Raw genomic sequence first — 24356 nt, 5'->3', positions numbered from 1 at the left:
CACAAGGACAACTGGAATAGAGGGAGGCAGGAAGTTGCTGCGATGCCTCCCTCCATCTCTACCACCTCCATTGAGGGGGCACACCCCAGTCTAAATGGGGACTCTTTCCAGACAATCCTGTTAAAAGTTCCTCCTTAACTGAATTGCAGTCAGCCTCGCTGACCTTCCCAATCATGAGCCTGGTCTGATCAGAAGGAATGGCCTGTCCTAGCTCAGGAAGGGCAAGAGTTTGTGCAGCTTTTCTCCCAGACTCTGTCCATACGTGACTGAGCTCCTCCCCGTATCTGCCTCTTTCTGTTCTGCTACAGACTGGCTACATACTTTCCTCTTGTCTACTGTGTTTTTAATCTCAGAAGCTGTTTACACCAAAGCTCAGTGTGACCTAGTATTGATTTCCTATTGCTGTAACAAAGTACCACAAACTTCATGGCTTAAAATAACATAAACACTATTTTATAATTCTTGAAGTCAGAAGTCTGAAGTGGGTTTTTTGTTTTAATTTTTTTAATTTATTTTTGGCTGTGTTGGGTCTTTGTTGCTGCGCGCAGGCCTTCTCTAGTTGCGGCGTGCGGGCTTCTCATTGCGGGGGCTTCTCTTGTTGCGGAGCACGGGCTCTAGGCGTGCAGGCTTCAGTAGCTGCAGCACATGGGCTCAGTAGTTGTGGCTCGAGGGCTCTAGAGCGCAGACTCAGTAGTTGTGACGCACGGGCTTAGTTGCTCCGCGGCATGTGGGATCTTCCTGGACCAGGGCTTGAACCCATGTCCCCTGCACTGGCAGGTGGATTCTTAACCACTGTGCCACCGGGGAAGTCCCTGAAGTGGGTTTTATTGAGACAAAATCAAACCTCAGCAGGGCCATGCTTCTTCCAGAGACTAGAGGAAAATCTGTTTACTTCTCTGTTCCAGTTTCTAGAGGCCACGTGCGTTCCTTGGCTTATGACCCTTCCTCCATTTTCAAGGACAGCAATGTAAAATCGTCAAACCTCTTTGACCCTCTGCTTCCATTGTCACATCTTTTTTTAAATTTTTTATTTATGTGTAGTTGAATTACAATGTTGTGTTAATTACTACTGTACAGCAAAGTGACTCAGTTATACATATATATACATTCTTTCTCTTTTCCATTATGGTTTATCACAGGATATTGAATATAGTTCCCTGTGCTATACAGTAGGACCTTGTTGTTTATCCATTCCATGTATACCAGTTTGCGTCTGCTAATCCCAAACTCCCAATCCAACCCTCTCCCACCCCCCGCCCCCTTGGCAACCATCAGTCTGTTCTCTATGTCCCTGATTCTATTTCTGTTTCATAGATAGGTTCATTTGCATTGTTACATCTTCTGACTGACCTTTCTACTTCCTTATAAGGACCCTTGTGATTACACTGGATCCACATGCATAAACCAAGATAATCTTGTCTCAATATCCTTAACTTAATCACATCTGCAAAGTCCCTATTTATCATGTTAAGTAACATAGTTACAAGTTCCAAGGATGATTATTCAGTTTACTACATTCTGTCTGGCTCTCAAAGATTTATGTCCATCCCACATGCAACATACATTCACTTGATCCCAAGGTCCCCCAAAGTCTCAACTCATTACAGCATCAACTCAAGTTCAAAATTTCATCTAAATCTCATCAGCTCAAAAGTCCCATATCTCATTATCTAAAATGGGTATGACTGAGATTCTGGATATGATCCATCCTGGGGCAAAATTCCTCTCTATCCATGAACCTGTGATTGTGCTGAGGAGTAAATGAGTTCACACACAAAAATTCAAGAAATAAATTATCTACTCACTTTCTAAAGTAAGATGCTGGTTTAGGTACAGTATAACAGTTATAGACATTTCAATTTAAAAAGGAAGAAAATGGGAATTCCCTGGCGGTCCAGTGGTTAAGACTCAGCACTTTCACTGCCATGGGCCTGGTTTTGATCCCTGGTTGGGGAACTAAGATCCCACAAGTTGTGTGGCGTGGCCAAAAAATATAAATAAATAAATAAATAAATAAAAGGAAGAAAATAGATAACACAATATTGTAAATCAACTATACTTCAGTTAAAAAAAAAAAAAGGAAGAAAATGGAAAGAGAAAAGGAGTCACTGGTTCCAAGCAATTTTGAAATCCAGCCTAGCAAACTCCATTAGGTTTCAAGGCCTGGAAATAATCCTCCATAGCTCTAAGCTCTACCCTCTGGACCTGCACCTCTGGACCTGCACCTCCATCCTCACAGTCACCACTCCTTTTTCTTGAAGGGTAGCACATGTTTGTAGCTGAGTAACATATAAGCATATTAGCATATTTCCTAATATTTTGAGAGAACTTTTAGAGCTTTCTTTAATTTCCCCCTCTCTTGTTCCTTTTAGTCCTTGCCGGCAGAGTTTTTGCTGATATAACATCCTCAAGAACTTTGTGGGTCTCCTGTGTGTCACAGGACACTTCACTGGACAAGAGAGTCCTCCTTCCTAGATAATCCCATCTCTATTCCTGGCTTCTGCTGAAATATCTGGAGGGATCCATGAGTCATGTGCCAAATCTCTTAAAGAGCACTCTTAACAGGATACTCTGGCCTTCTGATCCTTTCCAGGCAGTAGCAAAAGTTTGTCCAACCACACCCTAGGCTTTCTCTCTAAAGCATGTTTTCCTAACAGTGAATCTCCTAATTTTAGCATCTTTTTGCAATCTAGATAGGCTGAGAATTTCCCAAATCATCAAGGCCTGGTTTCTTCTTGCTTACCAGTTCTTACCTCAATTTATGTCTTTATTCTTGCATTTTATACTCAAAGCTGCAAGGGATGCTGAGGAAGCAAGTACCTGGCAAAAGGGAATGAGGTTGTCTTATTGGCTCTTATACTAAACTTTAATCATCCCTTGGGGACTGGGGCAGGGCCCACTTCACTGTTCCTGTTGTCTCTGAACAATATTAGGGTCCATAACTAAGGAAGAAGGGACAGGAGCAATGACTGTTCATTTAGCAGACAATGGAGTCCAGAGTGGGTGATTACTGTCCTGTTGAAGCACCAAGATTGCACTGACATGTTTGGCAATCACAAAGTTGGTAGACTTCACAGGACCGGGGTCCGGTGTGGAGAGCCCTTCATACAGGGACACAGGGCACGGCTGGAAAGGCAGCCACCCCCTTGCCCATCACGTACTGCACGTTTGTGGGGAAACTGGTGCTAGATCATTCGTAGACGACCTGCTTCTGGGCCGGGGTTTTGTACGTAGCAGAGCAGCTCCCTTGCCGCCAAACTTTTTTTTTTTTTAACTCGTGATTTTTTTTCTTTTTTTTAATAAATTTATTTAATTAAAAAATTTTTGGCTGCGTTGGGTCTTCGTTGCTGCACACGGGCTTTCTCTAGTTGTGGTGAGTGGTGGCTACTCTTCGTTGCGGTGCACGGGCTTCTCACTGCGGTGGCTTCTCTTGTTGCCGAGCACGGGCTCTAGGCGCACGGGCTTCAGTAGTTGTGGCTCACGGGCTCTAGAGCACAGGCTCAGTAGTTGTGGCACACGGGCTTATTTGCTCCGCGGCATGTGGGATCTTCCCGGACCAGGGATCGAACCCACGTCCCCTGCGTCGGCAGGCGGATTCTTAACCACTGCGCCATATCTTTTTGAACTATAGTGTTGTCTGGGTATATACCCAGGAGTGGGATTGCTGGATCATATGGTAATTCTATTTTTAGTTTTCTGAGGAAACTCCACACTGTTTTCGGTAGTGGCTGCACCAACTTACATTCCCACCAATAGTGTAGGAGGGTTCCCTTTTCTCATACCCTCTCCAGCATTTGTTATTTTATAACAGCTCTATTGAGCCATAATTCACATGCCATAAAACACAACATTTTAAAGTGTTCAGTTTAATGGTTTTTAGTATGTTCACAGAGTTGTGCAATCATCACCACAATCAATTTGAGAATATTTCATCACGCTAAAAAGAAGCCCACAAGAAACTTGCCCTTCAAAGGAAGCGAAAAGACACACAGAACAGGTGTGTGTAAATCATATACCTGATATGGGTCTCGTATGCAGAATATAAGAAGAAACTTTAAAACTCAATAATAGAAAAGACAAATAACTGAATTAAAAATGGACAAAATATCTGAATAGGCATTTCTCCAAAGAAGATATATAAATGGCCAATAAGCACATGAAAATACGTTCAATATCATTAATCATTAGGGAACAGCAAAGCAAAGCCAAAATGAGAAATTACTTTATACCCACTAGGATGTGAGTTAATTTTTGTATATAGTGTGAGGAAAGGGCCCAACTTCATTTCTTCTCCATGTGGAAATGCATGTGTCTCATCACCATTTGCTGAGATGACTGTTTGTATCCAGTTGACTTGTATTAGCACCCCTGTCAAAAATCAACTGACCAGGAATTCCCTGGCAGTCCAGTGATTAGGGCTGGGCACTTTCACTGCCAGGGCCGGGTTTGATCCCTGGTCGGGGTTCTAAGATCCTGAAACCTGTGTGGCACGGCCAAAAAAAAAAAATCAACTGACCAATATAAGTGAATTGTATGGTATATGAATTATACCTCAGTAAAGTTGATACCCTTCCCCTAAACTGATTATTCTTTTATTTTTAACAAATAAGTGTTTTCTACATGTGCCAGATGCTGTGCTGAAGGCACACTAGTCTATTAAAATATTTGTGGGATTCACCTTCTTCCCATTCGTGAAAACTTAACGGTCTTTCCAGCCTACCCTGGCTCACCAGCAGCTACCACATTGCCCACAGTAGTTCTGAAAAATCATCAGCTTGTCCTCAGTTACCCTGATCTCTTACCAACTCCTGTGGCCGTCTGAATGTACAAGGTTGGGCTTATAAGCTCAGCCAAACATTTAGTTTTTCACTTATTCTTGCTCAACTTTTCCTGCCCTCCCCTGAGGGGAGCTAATCCAAAGATTTCACACCTTCTTCAAGCTCCCAACCTGATCCAAACATCTTCCCCAAACCCCCGGAAACTACTAATCTACTTCCTGTCTCTGTGGACTTGTCTATTTGACTTTCATATAAATGGAATCACATAGTATATGGCCTTTCGTGACTGGCTTCTTTCACTTCATTCATCCATGTTGTAGCATGTATCAGAACTTCATTCCTCTTTATGGCTGAATAATACTCCATTGCATGGATATACCACATTCATGAGTTGATGGAAATTTGAATTGTTTATACTTTTTGGCTATTATGAATAGTGCTGCTAAGAACATTCAAGTACAAGTTTAACAAAAAACCTCTTAATAACAAAATCCCCTTCAGTCCTTCCCCTACTTGACCTCTCTGAGGTTCCTGACAATGCTGACCATTCCTTCAAGAAATCTTTTCTTAAAAAAAAAAAAAAAAAAAGCAATATGCCACAGTTTTAAAAATAACATTAAAAGGATTATATATCATGACCGAGTGGAACTTTCCCCTAGAATGCAAGAATGGTTCAACATACAAAAATCAATCAGTGTACTATACCACATTAACACAATGAAGGGGAAAGAAAACCACATGAATATCTCAATTGATGCAGAAAAAGCATTTGTCAAAATTCAACACCCTTTCATGATAAAAATACTCAACAGACTAGGAATAGAAGGAAACTAACTCAATATAATAAAAGCCGTATATGAAAACATATACACAGCAAACATCATACTCAATGGTGAAAGAAAGTTTTTCCTCTAAGATAAAGAACAAGATAAGGATGGCTCACTCTTGCCACTTTTATTCAACATAGTACTGGAAGTCCTAACCAGAGCAATCAGGCAAGAAAAAGAAAGAAAAGTCATTCAAATTGGAAAAGAAGAAATAAAATTACCTCTGTTCACAGATGTTATGATCTTATATGTAGAAAACACTAAAGATGCCACAAAAAATCTGTTAAACCTTATAAACAAATTCAGCAAAGTAGCAACCTACAAAGCAACACACAAAAATTCAGTTGCATTTCTGTACACTAACAATGAACAATCCAAAAAGGAAATTAAGAAAATAATTCCATTTATAATAGCACCAAGGAGAATAAAATATTTAAGAATTAACCAAAGAGGCAAAAGATTTATACCATTAAAACTATCGAACATTGCTGAAAGAAATTAAAGACATAAATAAATGAAAAGACATCCCATGTTTGTGGACTCTAAGTGATGTATAGGTTTGATGCAATCTTTCTCAAAATCCCAATGACATATTTAACAGAAATAGAAAATCCCATCGTAAAATTCATAATGGAATCCCACGGGACCCTAAATAGCCAAGCAATCCTGAAAAAGATGAACAAAGTTGGAGGTCTCAAGCCTTCTGATTTCAAAACTTACTACAAATCTACAGTAATCAAAACAGTGTGTTGAAAGATCACTGACATAAAGACAGACATATGGACAATGCAATAGAGTCCAGAAATAAACACTTGCAAATATAGTCCAGTGACTTTCAACAAGGGTGTCAAGACCATTCAATGGGCGAAAGACAGTCTTCAATAAACGGTGCTGGGAAAACTGGATATCCATATGCAAAAGAATGAAGTTGGACCCTTACCTAACACTTTATACAAAAATGAACTAAAATTGATCCATGATCTAAATGTAAAATCTAAAACTATAAAACTCTTAGAAGAAAACGTAGGGGAAAAACTGCATTACGTTGGATTTAGCAATGATTTCTTGGATATGACACCAAAGGCACAGGAAACAAAGGAAAAAATAGATTGCACTTGATGAAATTTTAAGAATTTTGTGCATCAACAGGCATAGAAACAGAGTAAAAAGGCAACCCACAGAGAAAATATGGGAGAAAATATTTGCAAACCATATATCTGATGAGTTAATATCCAGAATATATAAAGAACTCCTACAACTCAACCACAATTAAAACAAACAAACAACCTGATTCAAAAATGGGCAAAGGGGACTTCCCTGGTGGTCCAGTGGTTAAGAATCCGCCTTCCAATGCAGGGGATGCGGGTTTGATCCCTGGTTGGGGAACTAAGATCCCACGTGCCGCGGGGCAACTAAGCCCTCACGCCACAACTAGAGAGAAGCCTGCATGCGATGTAGAGCCCACGCACCACAACAAAGACCCAACACAGCCAAAAAAAAAAAGCCAAAATACATTAAAAAAAAAAAATGGGCAAAGGAGTTGAATAGATATTTTTACAAAGAAGACAAACAGATTGCCAATAAGCACATGAAAAGATGCTCACCATCACTAATCAATAGAGAAATGTAAATCAAAACTACAGTGAGATACCACATCACACCCATTAGGATGGCTACTATCAAAAAACAGAAAACAGCAAGTGTTGGCAAGGATGTGGAGAAATTGGAGCCCTTGTACACTGCTGGTGGGAAGGTATAAGGACACCAGTCAGGCTTCCCTGATGGTGCAGTGGTTAAGAATCTACCTGCCAATGCAGGGGACACGGGTTCGAGCCCTAGTCGGGGAAGATCCCACATGTCGCAGAGCAACTAAGCCTGTGCGCCACAACTACTGAGCCTACACTCTAGAGCCTGCAAGCCACAACTACTGAGCCCATGAGCCACAACTACTGAAGCCCACATGCCTAGAGCCCATGCTCTGCAACAAGAGAAGCCAACGTAATGAGAAGGCCACGCCCTGCAAAGAAGAGTGGCCCCTGCTCACCACAACTAGAGAAAGCCCGCGCACAGCAACGAAGACCCAACGCAGCCAAAAATAAATAAATAAAAATAAATAAGGACACTAGTCATTGGATTTAGGGCCCATCCTAATCCAGTATGATCTCACCCTAATCCATTATGACCCCATTTTAACTATAACATCTGCAAAAACTCTATTTCCAAATATGGTCACTGTCATGGGGTAAATTGTGTCACCAAAAAAAAGGCATTTGAAGAGAAAAAAAAATCAATGAAACAAAAATTTGGTTCTGGCTTCCCTGGTGGCACAGTGGTTAGGAATCCGCCTGCCAATGCAGGGGACACGGGTTCGAGCCCTGATCCAGGAAGATCCCACATGCTGCAGAGCAACTAAGCCTGTGCACCACAACTACTGAGCCTGTGCTCTAGAGCCCGCGAGCCACAGCTATTGAAGCCCGTGCGCCTAGAGCCCGTCCTCCGCAACAAGAGAAGCCACCGCAATGAGAAGCCCGCGCACCGCAACGAAGAGTAGCCCCCTCTCTCCGCAACTAGAGAAAGCCCGCGTGCAGCAACCAAGACCCAACGCAGCCAAAAAAAAAAAAAAAAAAGTTGTTTCTTTGAAAAGCTCAACAATATTAACAAAGTTTTAGCTAGACTGTCTTAGTCTGGTCAGGCTGCTATAACAAAATACCACAGACTGGGTAGCTTACAAACAACGGAAACTTATTTCTCACAGTTCTAGAGACTGGAAGTCCAAGATCAAAGTGCCACCGTGATTAGCTGAGGGGCCTCTTCTAGGTCGCAGACTCTCATTATCTCATGTGTAAGGAGCCAGGGATTTCTCTGGAACCTCTTTTTTTTTTTATGTTTTTTAAAATTTATTTTTTATTGCAGTAACATTGGTTTATAATATTATACAAGTTTCATGTGTAAAGCCTGATATTTCTACTTCTGTATACACTACAGCGTGCTCACCACCAAGAATTGTTTTCATCCTCCACCATACAGTTGATCCCCTTTATCCATTTAACCCTCCCCTACCCCCTTCCCCTCTTCTAAGCACTACTCTGTTCTTTGTATCTATGTGTTTATTTTTGTTAGGTTTGGTTTGTTTACTTATTTTGATTTTTTCACTGTTTTTTATAGGAGTGAAATCATACAGTATTTGTCTTTCTCCATCTGACTTATTTCACTTAGTGTAATACCCTCAAGATCCATGACGGCATAAACTTTAACCACAGGATAGCAACAAAGTCATCAGTGGCTTCATCCAAATATATCAACTCACTTTTTTTTTTATTTATCAGTCATCAATTTTATACACATCAGTGTATACGTGTCAATCCCAATTGCCCAATTCAGCACAACACCATCCCCAACCCACCGCGGTTTTCCCCCCTTGGTGTCCATACGTTTGTTCTCTACATCTGTGTCTCAACTTCTGCCCTGCACACCGGCTCATCTGTACCATTTTTCTAGGTTCCACATACATGCGTTAATATACAATATTTGTTTTTCTCTTTCTGACTTACTTCACTTTGTACGACAGTCTCTAGATCCATCCATGTCTCAACAAATGACTCAATTTCGTTTCTTTTTATGGCTGAGTAATATTCCATTTTATATATGTATCACAACTTCTTTATCCATTCGTCTGTCGATGGGCATTTAGGTTGCTTCCATGACCTGGCTATTGTAAATAGTGCTGCAATGAACATTGGGGTGCATGTGTCTTTTTGAATTATGGTTTTCTCTGGGTATATGCCCAGTAGTGGGATTGCTGGATCATATGGTAATTCTATTTTTAGTTTTCTGAGGAAACTCCACACTGTTTTCGGTAGTGGCTGTACCAACTTACATTCCCACCAACAGTGCAAAAGGGTTCCCTTTTCTCCACACCCTCTCCAGCATTTGTTGTTTGTAGATTTTCTGATGATGGTCTAACTGGTGTGAGGTGATACCTCATTGTAGTTTTGATTTGCATTTCTCTAATAATTAGTGACGTTGAGCAGCTTTTCATGTGCTTCTTGGCCATCTGTATGTCTTCTTTGGAGAAATGTCTATATATGTCTTCCGCCCATTTTTGGATTGGGTTGTTTGTTTCTTTAATATTGAGCTGAATGAGCTGTTTATATAGTTTGGAGATTAATCCTTTGTCCATTGATTCGTTGGCAAATATTTTCTCCCATTCTGAGGGTTGTCTTTTCGTCCTGTTTATGGTTTCCTTTGCTGTGCCAAAGCTTTGAAGTTTCATTAGGTCCCATTTGTTTATTTTTGTTTTTATTTCCATTACTCTAGGAGGTGGATCAAAAAAGATCTTGCTGTGATTTATGTCAAAGAGTGTTCTTCCTATGTTGTCCTCTAAGAGTTTTATAGTGTCCAGTCTTACATTTAGGTCTCGAATCCATTTTGAGTTTATTTTTGTGTATGGTGTTAGGGAGTGTTCTAATTTCATTCTTTTACATGTAGCTGTCCAGTTTTCCCAGCACCACTTATTGAAGAGACTGTCTTTTCTCCATTGTATATCTTTGCATCCTTTGTCATAGATTAGTTGACCATAGGTGCATGGGTTTATCTCTGGGCTTTCTATCTTGTTCCATTGATCTATGTTTCTGTTTTTGTGCCAGTACCATATTGTCTTGATTACTGTAGCTTTGTAGTATAGTCTGAAGTCAGGGAGTCTGATTCCTCCAGCTCCGTTTTCTTCCCTCAAGACTGCTTTGGCTATTCGGGGTCTTTTGTGTCTCCGTACAAATTTTAAGATTTTTTGTTCTAGTTCCGTAAAAAATGCCATTGGTAATTTGATAGGGATTGCATTGAATCTGTAGATTGCTTTGGGTAGCATAGTCATTTTCGCAATATTGATTCTTCCAATCCAAGAACATGGTATATCTCTCCATCTGTTGGTATCATCTTTAATTTCTTTCATCAGTGTCTTACAGTTTTCTGCATACAGGTCTTTTGTCTCCCTAGGTAGGTTTATTCCTAGGTATTTTATTCTTTTTGTTGCAGTGGTAAATGGGAGTGTTTCCATAATTTCTCTTTCAGATTTTTCATCATTAGTGTATAGGAATGCAAGAGATTTCTGTGTATTAATTCTGTATCCTGCAACTTTACCAAATTCATTGATTAGCTCTAGTAGTTTTCTGGTGGCATTTTTAGGATTCTCTATGTATAGTATCATGTCATCTGCACACAGTGACAGTTTTACTTCTTCTTTTCCAATTTGTATTCCTTTTATTTCTTTTTCTTCTCTGATTGCCGTGGCTAGGACTTCCAAAACTATGTTGAATAATAGTGGTGAGAGTGGACATCCTTGTCTCATTCCTGATCTTAGAGGAAATGCTTTCAGTTTTTCACCATTGAGAATGATGTTTGCTGTGGGTTTGTCGTATATGGCCTTTATTATGTTGAGGTAGGTTCCCTCTATGCCCACTTTCTAGAGAGTTTTTATCATAAATGGGTGTTGAATTTTGTCAAAAGCTTTTTCTGCATCTATTGAGATGATCATATGGTTTTTATTCTTCAATTTGTTAATATGGTGTATCACATTGATTGATTTGCGTATATTGAAGAATCCTTGCATCCCTGGGATAAATCCCACTTGATTGTGGTGTATGATCCTTTTAATGTGTTGTTGGATTCTGTTTGCTAGTATTTTGTTGAGGATTTTTGCATCTATATTCATCAGTGATATTGGTCTGTAATCTTCTTTTTTTGTAGTATCTTTGTCTGGTTTTGGTATCAGGGTGATGGTGGCCTCATAGAATGAGTTTGGGAGTGTTCCTTCCTCTGCAATTTTTTGGAAGAGTTTGAGAAGGATGGGTGTTAGCTCTTCTCTAAATGTTTGATAGAAATCACCTGTGAAGCCATCTGGTCCTGGACTTTTGTTTGTTGGAAGATTTTTAATCACAGTTTCAATTTCATTACTTGTGATTGGTCTGTTCATATTTGCTGTTTCTTCCTGGTTCAGTCTTGGAAGGTTATACCTTTCTAAGAATTTGTCCATTTCTTCCAGGTTGTCCATTTTGCTGGCACAGAGTTGCTTGTAGTAGTCTCTTAGGATGCTTTGTATTTCTGTGGTGTCTGTTGTAACTTCTCCTTTTTCATTTCTGATTTTATTGATTTGAGTCCTCTCCCTCTTTTTCTTGATGAGTCTGGCTAATGGCTTATCAATTTTGTTTATCTTCTCAAAGAACCAGATTTTAGTTTTATTGATCTTTGCTATTGTTTTCTTTGTTTCTATTTCATTTATTTCTGCTCTGATCTTTATGATTTCTTTCCTTCTGCTAACTTTCGGTTTTGTTTGTTCTTCTTTCTCTAGTTCCTTTAGATGTAAGGTTAGATTGTTTATTTGAGACTTTTCTTTTTTCTTGAGGTAGGCTCGTATAGCTATAAACTTCCCTCTTAGAACTGCTTTTGCTGCATCCCATAGGTTTTGGATCACCGTGTTTTCATTGTCATTTTTCCTCTAGGTATTTTTTGATTTCCTCTTTGATTTCTTCAGTGATCTCTTGGTTATTTAGTAACTTATTGTTTAGCCTCCATGTGTTTGTGCTTTTTCCATTTTTTTCCCTGTAATTCATTTCTAATCTCATAGCGTTGTGGTCAGAAAAGATGCTTGATATGATTTCAATTTTCTTAAATTTACTGAGTCTTGATTTGTGACCCAAGATGTGATCTATCCTGGAGAATGTTCCGTGCGCACTTGAGAAGAAAGTGTAATCCGCTGTTTTTGGATGGAATGTCCTATAAATATCAATTAAATCTATCTGGTCTATTGTGTCATTTAAAGCTTCTGTTTCCTTATTTATTTTCATTTTGGATGATCTGTCCATTGGTGTAAGTGAGGTGTTAAAGTCCCCCACTACTATTGTGTTACTGTCGATTTCCTCTTTTATAGCTGTTAGCAGTTGCCTTATGTATTGAGGTGCTCCTATGTTGGGTGCATATATATTTATAATTGTTATATCTTCTTCTTGGATTGATCCCTTGATCATTATGTAGTGTCCTTCCTTGTCTCTTTTAACATTCTTTATTTTAAAGTCTATTTTATCTGATATGAGTATAGCTACTCCAGCTTTCTTTTGATTTCCATTTGCATGGAATATCTTTTTCCATTCCCTCACTTTCAGTCTGTATGTTTCCCTAGGTCTGAAGTGGGTCTCTTGTAGACAGCATATATTTGGGTCTTGTTTTTGTATCCATTCAGCAAGCCTGTGTCTTTTGGTTGGAGCATTTAATCCATTCACGTTTAAGGTAATTATCGATATGTATGTTCCTATGACCATTTTCTTAATTGTTTTGGGTTTGTTTTTGTAGGTCCTTTTCTTCTTTTGTGTTTCCCACTTAGAGAAGTTCCTTTAGCATTTGTTGTAGAGCTGGTTTGGTGGTGCTGAATTCTCTTAGCTTTTGCTTGTCTGTAAAGCTTTTGATTTCTCCATCAAATCTAAATGAGATCCTTGCCAGGTAGAGTAATCTTGGTTGTAGGTTCTTCCCTTTCATCACTTTAAGTATATCATGCCACACCCTTCTGGCTTGTAGAGTTTCTGCTGAGAAATCAGCTGTTAACCTTATGGGAGTTCCCTTGTAAGTTAGTTGTCATTTTTCCCTTGCTGCTTTCAATAATCTTTCTTTGTCTTTAATTTTTGCCAATTTGATTACTATGTGTCTCGGCGTGTTTCTCCTTGGGTTTATCCTGTATGGGACTCTCTGCGCTTCCTGGACTTGGGTGGCTATTTTCTTTCCCATGTTAGGGAAGTTTTCGACTATAATCTCTTCAAATATTTTCTCTGGTCCTTTCTCTGTCTCTTCTCCTTCTGGGACCCCTATAATGCGAATGTTGTTGCGTTTAATGTTGTCCCAGAGGTCTCTTAGGCTGTCTTCATTTCTTTTCATTCTTTTTTCTTTATTCTGTTCCGCAGCAGTGAATTCCACCATTCTGTCTTCCAGGTCACTTATCCGTTCTTCTGCCTCAGTTATTCTGCTATTGATTCCTTCTAGTGTAGTTTTCATTTCAGTTATTGTATTGTTCATCTCTGTTTGTTTGTTCTTTAATTCTTCTAGGTCTTTGTTAAACATTTCTTGCATGTTCTTGATCTTTGCCTCCATTCTTATTCCAAGGTCCTGGATCATCTTCACTATCATTATTCTGAATTCTTTTTCTGGAAGGTTGCCTATCTCCACTTCATTTAGTTGTTTTTCTGGGGTTTTATCTTGTTCCTTCATCTGGTATATAGCCCTCTGCCTTTTTATCTTGTCTATCTTTCTGTGAATGTGGTTTTTGTTCCACAGGCTGCAGGACTGTAGTTTTTCTCTGGAACCTCTTTTATAAGGGCACATATCCCATTCGTGAGGGCTTTGCCCTTATGACTTAATCACCTCCCAAAGGCCCCCACCCCCTAATGCCATCACATTCAGCATTAGGATTTAATAGACGAGTTTTGAGTGGACATAACATTCAGAATATAGCACGTACTTAGAAAGGAAAAAGAGAATGCTGCAAATAACTGAAGTCAGAAGTGAAAATGGGGGGCTTCCCTGGTGGCGCAGTGGTTGAGAATCCGCCTGCCACTGCAGGGGACACGGGTTCGAGCCCTGGTCCAGGAAGATCCCACATGCCGCGGAGCAACTAAGCCCATGCACCACAACTACTGAGCCTGCGCTCTAGAGCCCACGAGCCACAACTACTGAAGCCCACGTGCCACAACTACTGAAGCCCGGGCACCTAGAGCCCATGCTCCACAACAAGAGAAGCCACTGCAATAAGAAGCCTGCGCACCACAATGAAGAGTGGCACCCAGTCGCCACAACTAGAGCAAAGCCCGCGCACAGCAACGAAGACCTAACACAGCCAAAAATAAATAAATAAATAAAATACAGCTAAGAACATAGTCATTAAAAAAAAGTGAAAATGGGGACATTATTACTGAGCTTTTTGAGATAAAAAGGGTTTATAACAGAATATTCTGAACAACTGCACACCAACAAATTAGACAACCTAGAAGAAATGGACGAATTCCTTGAAACACACAAATTACCTAAACCAACTGGAGAAGAAACAGAAAATCCCAACAGGCCTATAACAAGAGATTGAATCAGTAATCAAAAACCTCCCAACAAAGAAAAGTCCTGGACCAGATGGCTTCACAGGTGAATTCTACCAAACATTTAAAGAAGAGTTAACACTAATTGTTCTTAAACTCTTCCAAAAAACTGAAGAAGAAGGAGCAGTCCCCAGCTCATCCTATGAGGGCAGCATTACCCTAATGCCAAAGCCAGATAATGACATCACAAGAAAATAAGATTACAGACCAATTTCCCACATGAATATAGATGCAAAAATCCTCAATAAGATATTAGCAAATTGAATCCAATAACATATTTAAAGAATTATTCACCACGACCAAGTAGGATTTGTCCCAGGGATTCCAGGGTGGTTAAACGTAAGAAAATCTGGAAATTCCCTGGCAATCCATTGGTTAGGACTCCGTGCTCTCACTGCCGAAGGCCCGGGTTCAATCTGTGGTCAGGGAACTAAAATCCCACAATCTGCGCAGCGCAGCCAAGAAAAAAAGAAAGAAAGAAAGAAAAAGGAAATTCAATCAGTGTAACATATCACATTAGCAGAATGAAGGAAACAAAACTGCATGACTATCTCAAACGGTGTAGAAGAGGCATTTCACAAATCCACCATCTTTCTATGATAAAAACTCTCAGAAAAGTAGGAATAAAGGGAATATTTCTCAACATGATGAAGGCTATTTATGAAAAACCCACAGCTAATATCATATTGAAAGACTGAAAGCTATCCCCTTAAGATCAGGAACATGACAAGGATGCCTGCTTTCACTGCTGCTATTCAACACTGTACGGAAGGTTCTAGCCAGAGCAAATACAGTTGACCCTTGAACAATGCGGAGGTTAGGGACACCAACCGTCTGAGCCATCAAAAACCCACACGTGTAAGTTTATAGTTGGCCCTCTGTATCAGCGGTTCTGAATCTGCTTGTTAACATTTTATCTCCTTTTTTGTGTGTGTTTTGCCCCTCTTACGCTCCCACTACAAGCCAGGTCTCCATTTGGCACTGGACCTTTGTTTCTGTCATCCCTCTACTCCAGCTCAGCCAGAACAATTCCTTTCCCCACCCCCGGCTCACTTGAGATTGTCCAAGTAGAATCTGGATTTTGAGGTCTCCAGAGCCATCCTCCTCCTTAGAGTATCTACTTCACACCACGAGTTGGCACTGCAACAGGCGCTCACCTTCTTTCTTTCAGGATCTTAGTTTCCCAACCAGGGATCGAACCCACGCCCCCTGCAGTGGAAGCTCATAGTCCTAACCACTGGACCGCCAGGGAAGTCCACAGGCGCTCACTTTCAGGTCTTGTCCTAGAGTCATACGATTCCTGCCCAATATTTGAGACAAAGGATTGTCATTTTTGCTGGGTAAAGGGACTATGGTGGAAGCAGGGACTTGGTTGACCTTCCCTAAAGGTGAAGTCAGAGGGAGAGGATCAGTTTGACGAGTTCCCTCCTGAGGGTCAGGACCCAAGCAGAGCTTCCATGTACCACCTTAGCAGATGTCCGTCCTGTGGCTGACCTTGAAGGACACCCCACCCACTGAAGTACGCTGGGGCCCCCCTAGGCAGGCTTGAGAGCTGGTTGGGCCTGTTGGCAACTGCCTCATCTTCAGCCCTTGCTCTGACAGTGTTCCGTCCTCCAGGCAATGGGACTTTCACCTCTTCTCCACTTTTGTCTCTCTGCATGTCCGCCTCTAAGGTGTCCTTGGGCACTCTTCCTCTGGCAGGCAGCTCTGCAGTCTGCACATGGGGGAGGAGAGGCAGCCCTGACCCACCTTCCAGCCTTTGCACCACAAAGGTGGGCTCAGACCCCATAGCAGGCAGGGCCTGGAGATCAGGGGTCTGGATGATGAGAACCTCAATAAAAATTCAAAATGTCCCAAATTCCCTGGGTTGTTATTTGTCCTTCTTTTCATTTTGTTTCCCCTAGAATGATCTCCTAAAGAAAGAGTCTCTGGGCTTTCCTTCAGAGAAGGGAGAAGAAAATATAACTTACGGCTTTGCTATAATGTTCTGCTAATCTTGAAAAACGTGTAAAATCACAGAGCTAAAAGCACTGTTTCTGATGAATTCTGGTATAAAGCAGAATTACAGTGTAAACACATTTAATTTAAAAACATTAAGAGGCAAAAGATCACATATTACATAATTTACATAAAACATCCAGACTAGCCAAATCTGTGGAGACAAAAAATAGATTAGTGGTGGCTTAGGGCTGGGTGGGAGGGATAGAAGGATAGATAACTAAAAGGCACAGGGTTTCTTTTCGAGGTGATGAAAATATTCTGAAATTGATCGTAATGATGGTCATACATATATATGAATATACTAAAAATCATTCAATTGTACACTTTAAATGGATGAATTATATGATATGTGAATTATATCTCAATAAAACCGTTTAAACACAACATTGTAAATCAACTATACCCCAAGAAAAATTTTTTTAAAACTGTTTAAAAAATAAACCTTAAGGGGACTTCCTTGATGGCCCAGTGGGTAAGACTCTGCACTCCCAGTGCAGGGGGCCGAGAGGTTCGATCCCTGGTTGGGGAACTAGATCCCGCATGCATGCCGCAACTAAGAGTCTGCATGCCACAACTAAAGAGTCCACATGCCACAACTAAAGATCCCGAGTGCAGCAACTAAAGAGTCTGCATGCCGCAACTAAAGAGTCTGCATGCCGCAACTAAAGATCCCACGTGCCGCAACTAAGACCTGGTGCAGCCAAAATAAATAAATAAATTAATTAATTAAAAAAAACAAAAACAAAAAAATACCTTAAGATGCTCTCTGTGCTGAATCCACCGTGAGAATGAAGACTATTTTCAGCAACCAGACTGTCGACATTCCAGAAAATGTCAACATCACTGTGGAAGGACACACAATTATTGTGAAGGGCCCCAGAGGAATCCTGCAGAGGGCCTACATCAGTATAGAACTCAGCCTCCTTGGAAAGAATAGGAAGGGACTCCAGGTTGACAAACAGTGGAGAAGAGAAAGGAACCGGCTCAAGTTCATGCAGTCCCAAGTCCAGTACAACACATGATCAAGGGTGTTCCACTGGGCTTCCATTACAAGAGTACGTCTGTGTATGCTCACTTCCCCACCCACGTCTTTATTCAGGAGAGCAGGTCTCTTGTTGAAACTGGAAATTTCTTAGATGAAAAATCTGCAGGGCTCATATGAGGCCAGGCATTGCTTATTCAGTATCTCAAGCCCAGGAAGTGATTTGCACTGACCTTGCATCAAATTCAGCTGCTTTGATTCAGCAAGCCACACAGTTAAAAATAAGGATATCAGAACATTTTGGATGTTATCTATGTCTCTGAAAAAGGAATAAATCATCAGGCTGATGAATAAGATCTAAGAGTTGTCTTGCTATGGAAACAAGAAGATACCAAATGATTCCCAGGACCTCTTTGTGATATCTTTAAAATGCAATGAAACTTATCTATTGGAAAAAAAAATAAGAAGTCTCACACTTGTGCTCTGATCAGCTGAGTGTCCTGTGACTTGCTTGTTATGCTCAAGGCTGGAACCCTCACATCTTTGCATGGACATTTTGTGTTGATGCACCTCACCACCAGGGGGAGCTTAGTCTATCAATATTATTTTCTGTCCTAGACATTAGAAAGTCTTCTGGATGCAGGGTAATTTGGGGGAAGGAGAGGAGTGAATGTGCCAGCAACAATGGTAAATGTAGGGAATTCCCTGGCGGTCCAGTGGTTAGGACTTGGCGCTTTCACTGCCAGGGCCTGGGTTCAATCCCTGGTCTGGGAACTAAGATCCCGCAAGCTGTGCCAAAAAAAAAAAAAAGTCAATGTATTTTGGGTGTGTTTCCTTGAGCAAGTCATTTCATCTCTCCTCTCAATTCAGCCTCAATTTCCTCATCTGTAGCAGAGAAAGAATAACTCCATTTTACAGTCTTTCAGAGCTGTAAGAATCTCTTAGCAGAGTGTCTGCTGGCGGGGGGCGGTGGGCTGCTGATACTACTGTTATCAAGCAGTAGGAGTCCAGTGGGCACCCTATAGGCCCCAGGTCACCTGTACCCAAGTGATACTCTGAATGCTCTCGCCTATGGCATGAGGCCCACATCACTGTGGTTACGAAAGGAGGATCAGTTGCCAGAGAGTCACAGTTTGGCTCAGGCCAGGCGGCCAGGACTCCAGTTCAGGACCCTGACTACAAATGCAGTGACAGCTGCTTATCCTAGGAGGAAGTCCTGTCCCCATCAGGAAACAGAAGAGCTGGCATGTGAGCCAAGCTTAGAAAAATGACCCAGAGAAGACGAGAAAGAACTATGCCGCCTTCAAGACAAGCCTGGGAAGGTATTTCTGGGGCCAAGGAGCAAGTATACCAGTAGAAGGGCGCCCAGGGTTGGGGGAGATGCATAGAAAAGTCACTTAGGACAGACTTACAGTCAAATAGCATCATGACTCCATGCTTCAGACATATAATAAAGACGAATAAAATACAAAAAGAGAAAAGACCCAGAAAGATCTAGTCAAGATAAAAATAAGCAAGACCTCTTTGTGAACCAGACACAAGCAGAAGTGGTGAAAGGGGAGACACAGGGGCCTGCGCTGGGTCCAGCGAGGGGCTGGTGGCTGGGTGATTTTCTTCATCTTCCATGGGGTAACTGGGAGTAAAAGCACTGGTGTGCACAGCCCCCGTGGAGAGTGCGCTCAGCCATAGTAAAGGGGAAAATGCACAGAGCCTCCAGCCTAGCAGCAACATCCCTAGGAAACACATGGGGAAAGTCTCACGTGTGAGCACAAGGTCAGGAGGTACATGAGGAATGTGTTGATGGAAAGTGAAAAAGGGCAACAACCTAAATGCTCAACAGGAAAAGGGGTGAAATCAGTGGTGGTGTATTCACACAATGTAATACTCTCCAGCCATTAAAATGGATGGGCACGAGCTACATTTGTCAGCACGGCTAGAGCTGGCCAAGGCATGCATCTGGCTATGCCGGCATTCTGGAAAGGAAATGGGCATGGTCGTTTCAGATTGTGAGAAGTGTCAGGGGTAGATCAGGGAGAGGTGAGAAGGTGATGGGAGAGGTGCTAACTTCTATCAGGTGTATCTTTTTCTTTTTTTTTTTTTTTTTGGCTGTGCTGCCGGCTTGCGGGATCTTAGTTCCCCCAACCAGGGATCGAACCTGCCCCCTCAGCAGTGAAAGTGAGGAGTCCTAATCACTGGACCGCCAGGGAATTCCCTACCAGGTGTATCAGAGAAGAACGTTACATGCCCCTTATTCCTCTGACTTAGAATTCTCTTTTGCCTTTTTCCTTTCCATTGGGTGGGTTTGGAGCTCCCCGGAACTTTCTTTTCTCTAGGTGCTAATGGAAAGCTGGTATTGAGTTTTGAGAATGTTGCAAGAGAAAAGGAATTTCAGGAACTTCCTGTTTCCAAGCAGCAGAGGGTAGACACCATTCCAGGTCATAAAATTGGTTCAAAGACTCTTATCTGAATAAAGTATGGAATTGAGAATAGTTATGAAAGTTCTGCCCAGAACCGAAACTTGTTCTATTTTCTGTTACTAAAAACTGTCCTTGGGAATGACATATTGACATGTGCAATAACATGGAGAATCTCAAAAACATTTTACTGAATGAAAGAAACCAGACACAGAAAAGCACCCTGTATCATTCTGTTTATGTGGCACTCTAGAAAAGCCCAGTCTACTCTATGGTGACACAGTGTCGATCAGTAGTTGCCTGGGGCCACGGGTGGAGGCAGGACAGACTGGACAGGGTCAGGAGGGAGGTGCCTGGAGTAATGGAACTGTTCTGTATTTTGATAGTGCTGGTAGGTACTCAGGTGTGGACATCTGTCAAGCCTTATCAAACTGTACACTTAGAATGCGCATGCCCTTCATTATTTGTAAACTATACATCAAGAGAGTTTGTTCTAAACAATTAAAAAAAGAAGTCCTTGGAAGTATTTCTACAAGGTGGGGGAGGGTCTTTTTAAGACACTCAGACTTATTTTCAGATCTTGTAAAAATAACCTTTAACTTCTAAAATATTTGTTATTCTAGGGAATTCCCTGGCAGTCCAGTGGTTAGGACGCCGTGCTTTCACTGCTGTGGGCCTGAGTTCCATCCCTGGTCGGGGAATTAAGATCCTGCAAGCCACATGGCGCGGCCAAAAATTTTTAAAAAAGAAAAAAAATTTGTTATTCTAATTGGTTGCTATACTTGATAATTGTTGTCCTGCTATTGATATTAAAATAGCAATCAATATATCAAGTGACATCCTTGTATTCCTAAAAGATACACACACACACACACACACACACTCACATTCTCTCTAAAGATGAAAACAGGCAGTTCCCTTTTCTCTATATATGTATGAATATGTAATAAAACCCACGACTCTGTCAATTTCTTGTTCAAACATGAGTTTGAACATCTTTTAGAGGCAGTATAGCAGAGTGACCAAGAGCATAAATCTCTAACCAGGTTCAAACTCTACCTCTGCCCTTTACTTAACTTTTCTCAGTCACTGTATTAGTAACATGGGAATAATAATAGTACCTACTTCATGTTGTGAGAAGTGAATGAGTTAATACATGTAAAACACCCAGATAAGTACCTGGCCCTATAGTGTATACGTCTGGATAGGCTAGTTATGCTGTAATAGCAAACAACCCCACAATCTTAGTTGTTTGAAACAATAAAGGTGTTTATTTTTTTTACCATTTTATAATTTATTTGATTAGAAATTGCCAGATTCTTGATGCACACTTCTCAAATAAAGTTAGATTATAATCATTAGCATGATTCTAAACATGCTAATTTATAGATAAAGTCATGCCAAAGTTAAGACAAATTTGAGACCTATCATTGACAAGAAATAGGAAAGGATTTTGAATTTATAAAAGCACAAGTTCTACCCCGAATTTTGCTACAGGTTTTTCTCTGATCTTGGCAAGTCACTAGCTCCATTTGTCTTAGTGTTCCCATCTGTAAAATTGTGGTCATGATCCTTGACACTGCCTTTCTTAAAAGAGAATGTTAATGAGGATGAATAAGGTAATGCCTTGTGGTAGAAATAATAAAGGTTTATTTCTCACTCATGCCACACATCCATCACAGGTTGGAAGGGAAGCATTGATCACCCTCAGTCACTCAGGATTTCAGGCTGATGGAAGCTCAATTCAGACACATGCTTCCATGATCGCCAAGGCAGGAAAAAGGGATGTGGCAGATCAGCACTGGCTTTTAAATTTCTGCTATCGAAATCTCATTTGGCAAAAATAGTCACATGATGACACCTAACTTCAAAGGGGCAAGGACCATGTGTCTAGAAAGGGGGAGGACCAGAAAAATGTTTGGTGAAAAGCACTAACGACTACCATGGTTAACTTTTTTTTTTTTTTTTGGCTGCACTTTGTGACATGTGGGATCTTAGTTCCCCTGACCAGTAGAAGCGTGGAGTCCTAACCACTGGACCACCAGTGAAGTCCCATGGTTAACTATTATAATTGAATTTTAAAGTAGGCAGAGGAGGAGAACTCAAAGAGGAAGTGACATTTAAGCCAACGCCTGAATCACAAAAAAGGGGAAACTATGAGAGCATTGTGTGCAAAGTCCCTAAAGCAGGAATGGGCTTGAAGCATTTGAGGAACAGGAAAATGGCTCAAGTGTTTGCAAAATGGTGAATAAGAGTGAGAGCTGGCAGGGCTGGGTCACACGGGCCCTTGAAGGCCATGGTAAGGAGTCTGAATTTTACTCCAAAGTGTACTGGGAAGCCACTGTTTAACCAGATAACATGGTATAATTTTTATAAAGACCACTCACTCTGCTTGCTCTGGTGGGATGGGCAAGTGTGGGGAAAGGGAAATCAGTGAAGAGGCAACAGTCCAGGTGAGAGATGCCTGTGGTCTGGGCCATACTGGTCTGGGCCAGTATGATGTTGTGTGGAACGCCCGGTCCCTGTAGACTATACTGACAGAGGATTAAGAGAGCGTAGGCCTAGGGCTAGACAGTGAATGTCTACCACTGCCCCATATAATTACGACCTGCTTTTGATCCTGTCTCGTTGCTGAGGATTGAAAAGAACACATTTACCACATCATTAGCCACATATCAAGTGCCAGAGGCTGTGTTGATATATTCTAGCAAAGAAACAGCTTCTGAGGGACTTCCCTGGTGGCGCAGTGGTTAAGAATCCGCCTGCCAACGCAAAGGACACTGGTTCGAGCCCTATGCTCCATGCTTCATCCCCTGTACTCATAATGTGGGGTGTCTTGGGGCTAATGTTTGGATCTGTTCTCCATCCACACTCATTTCTTTGGTGACCTCATCCATTCTCACTGCTGACAATTCCCAAATTTTCATCTCCAGATCCATATGTTTGTACCAGGCTGCAAAATTAGTGGGGAAGGAAACTGGCCAATGGGCTTTACCCATCAGGGTCTCGTCGTCAGGTTCACACGTTCAGAAACCAAGTTTTATTTGATCTCTATTAACAGTCAACTTGTAGGACTTCCCTGGTGGCGCAGTGGTTAAGAATCCACCTGCCAATGCAGAGGACACAGGTTCAATCCCTGGTCCGGGAAGATCCCATATGCTGCAGAGCAACTAAGCCCGTGTGCCACAACTACTGAGCCTGCGCTCTAGAGCCCGCGTGCCACAACTATTGAAGTTGCTCGCCCTAGAGCCTGCGCACTGCGACCGCAACTACTGAGCCCACGTGCCGCAACTACTGAAGCCCGCGCGCCTAGAGCCTGTGCTCTGCAACAAGAGAAGCCACCGCAATAAGAAGCCCGTGCACCGCAACGAAGAGTAGCCCCTGCTTGTGGCAACTAGAGAAAGCCTGCGCGCAGCAACGAAAACCCAACGCAGCCAAAAATAAAAAATTAAAATTAAAAAAAAAAAATCAACTTGTACTAACTAAATATATATAGGTTGACTCGCAAATGGAAAATCAATTGATTAATTTATAGAAGCAGATTGACCTTTACTTATTTATTTTTGCCCATTTGCTAGTTTTAAAAGGCTCATTGGTTTGATTCTGATTATAAAAATAATGCATGTTCATGATAGAAATTTTCACAAAATCAGAAAATACGAAGAACAAAATGAAAATCATCTATAACACCCATAATAACACTTTACAACTATCTAGATCTGTGTGGATATAATTTTAGCACTATTGGAATCATACTGTATATACTTTTGCACCTTACTTTCTCTTATTTTTATATGGTAAGCATTTGCGGAAAAGAAAAACCTGTAGGCCTTGTCATTTCTTACAATATATTTATTTTTACCACCCTGGGAACTACTTTGTTTACGGCGTCAAGGTCCATTACCAGAAGGTTGCTTTGGTGAACATGAAATCAGAGCAAAAATTAATAAATTAAAAATAGAGTAATTGTACGAACAATTGCATCCAGGCCAGGTTACCGGTACCATAGACCCCCTCTCCTTTTATCTTTATGTGTGTGCCCGCAATGCCAAGAGGGAGCGCCGGGCCCCTGGGTAGGGGTTCGGGGCCCAGGGGACCGCAGGTGGAAGCCCAGGGTCAAGGTTATAAGCCAGGTGGGCCTGCGCGAAAGTCACTAGACATGTTGAGGCTTCGTCTGAGCTCACCGGTGTCCCGCAAGCATAAGCGAGTGGAGGTGTCCCAGGTCGGCC

General features: G+C 41.4%; 1 pseudogene; it reads left to right on the top strand.

The window, feature by feature from the left end:
* The first annotated feature begins 17519 nt into the window (after positions 1-17519).
* On the top strand, positions 17520-18067 carry LOC133103472 (large ribosomal subunit protein uL6-like; annotated as a pseudogene).
* The last annotated feature ends 6289 nt before the right edge of the window (positions 18068-24356 follow it).

This window comes from Eubalaena glacialis, chromosome 13 (genome assembly GCF_028564815.1).
Source record: "Eubalaena glacialis isolate mEubGla1 chromosome 13, mEubGla1.1.hap2.+ XY, whole genome shotgun sequence".
Taxonomy (NCBI): domain Eukaryota; kingdom Metazoa; phylum Chordata; class Mammalia; order Artiodactyla; family Balaenidae; genus Eubalaena; species Eubalaena glacialis.
Note: the sequence above shows the minus strand (reverse complement) of the source record. Positions and strands in the feature narration are given on the sequence as shown.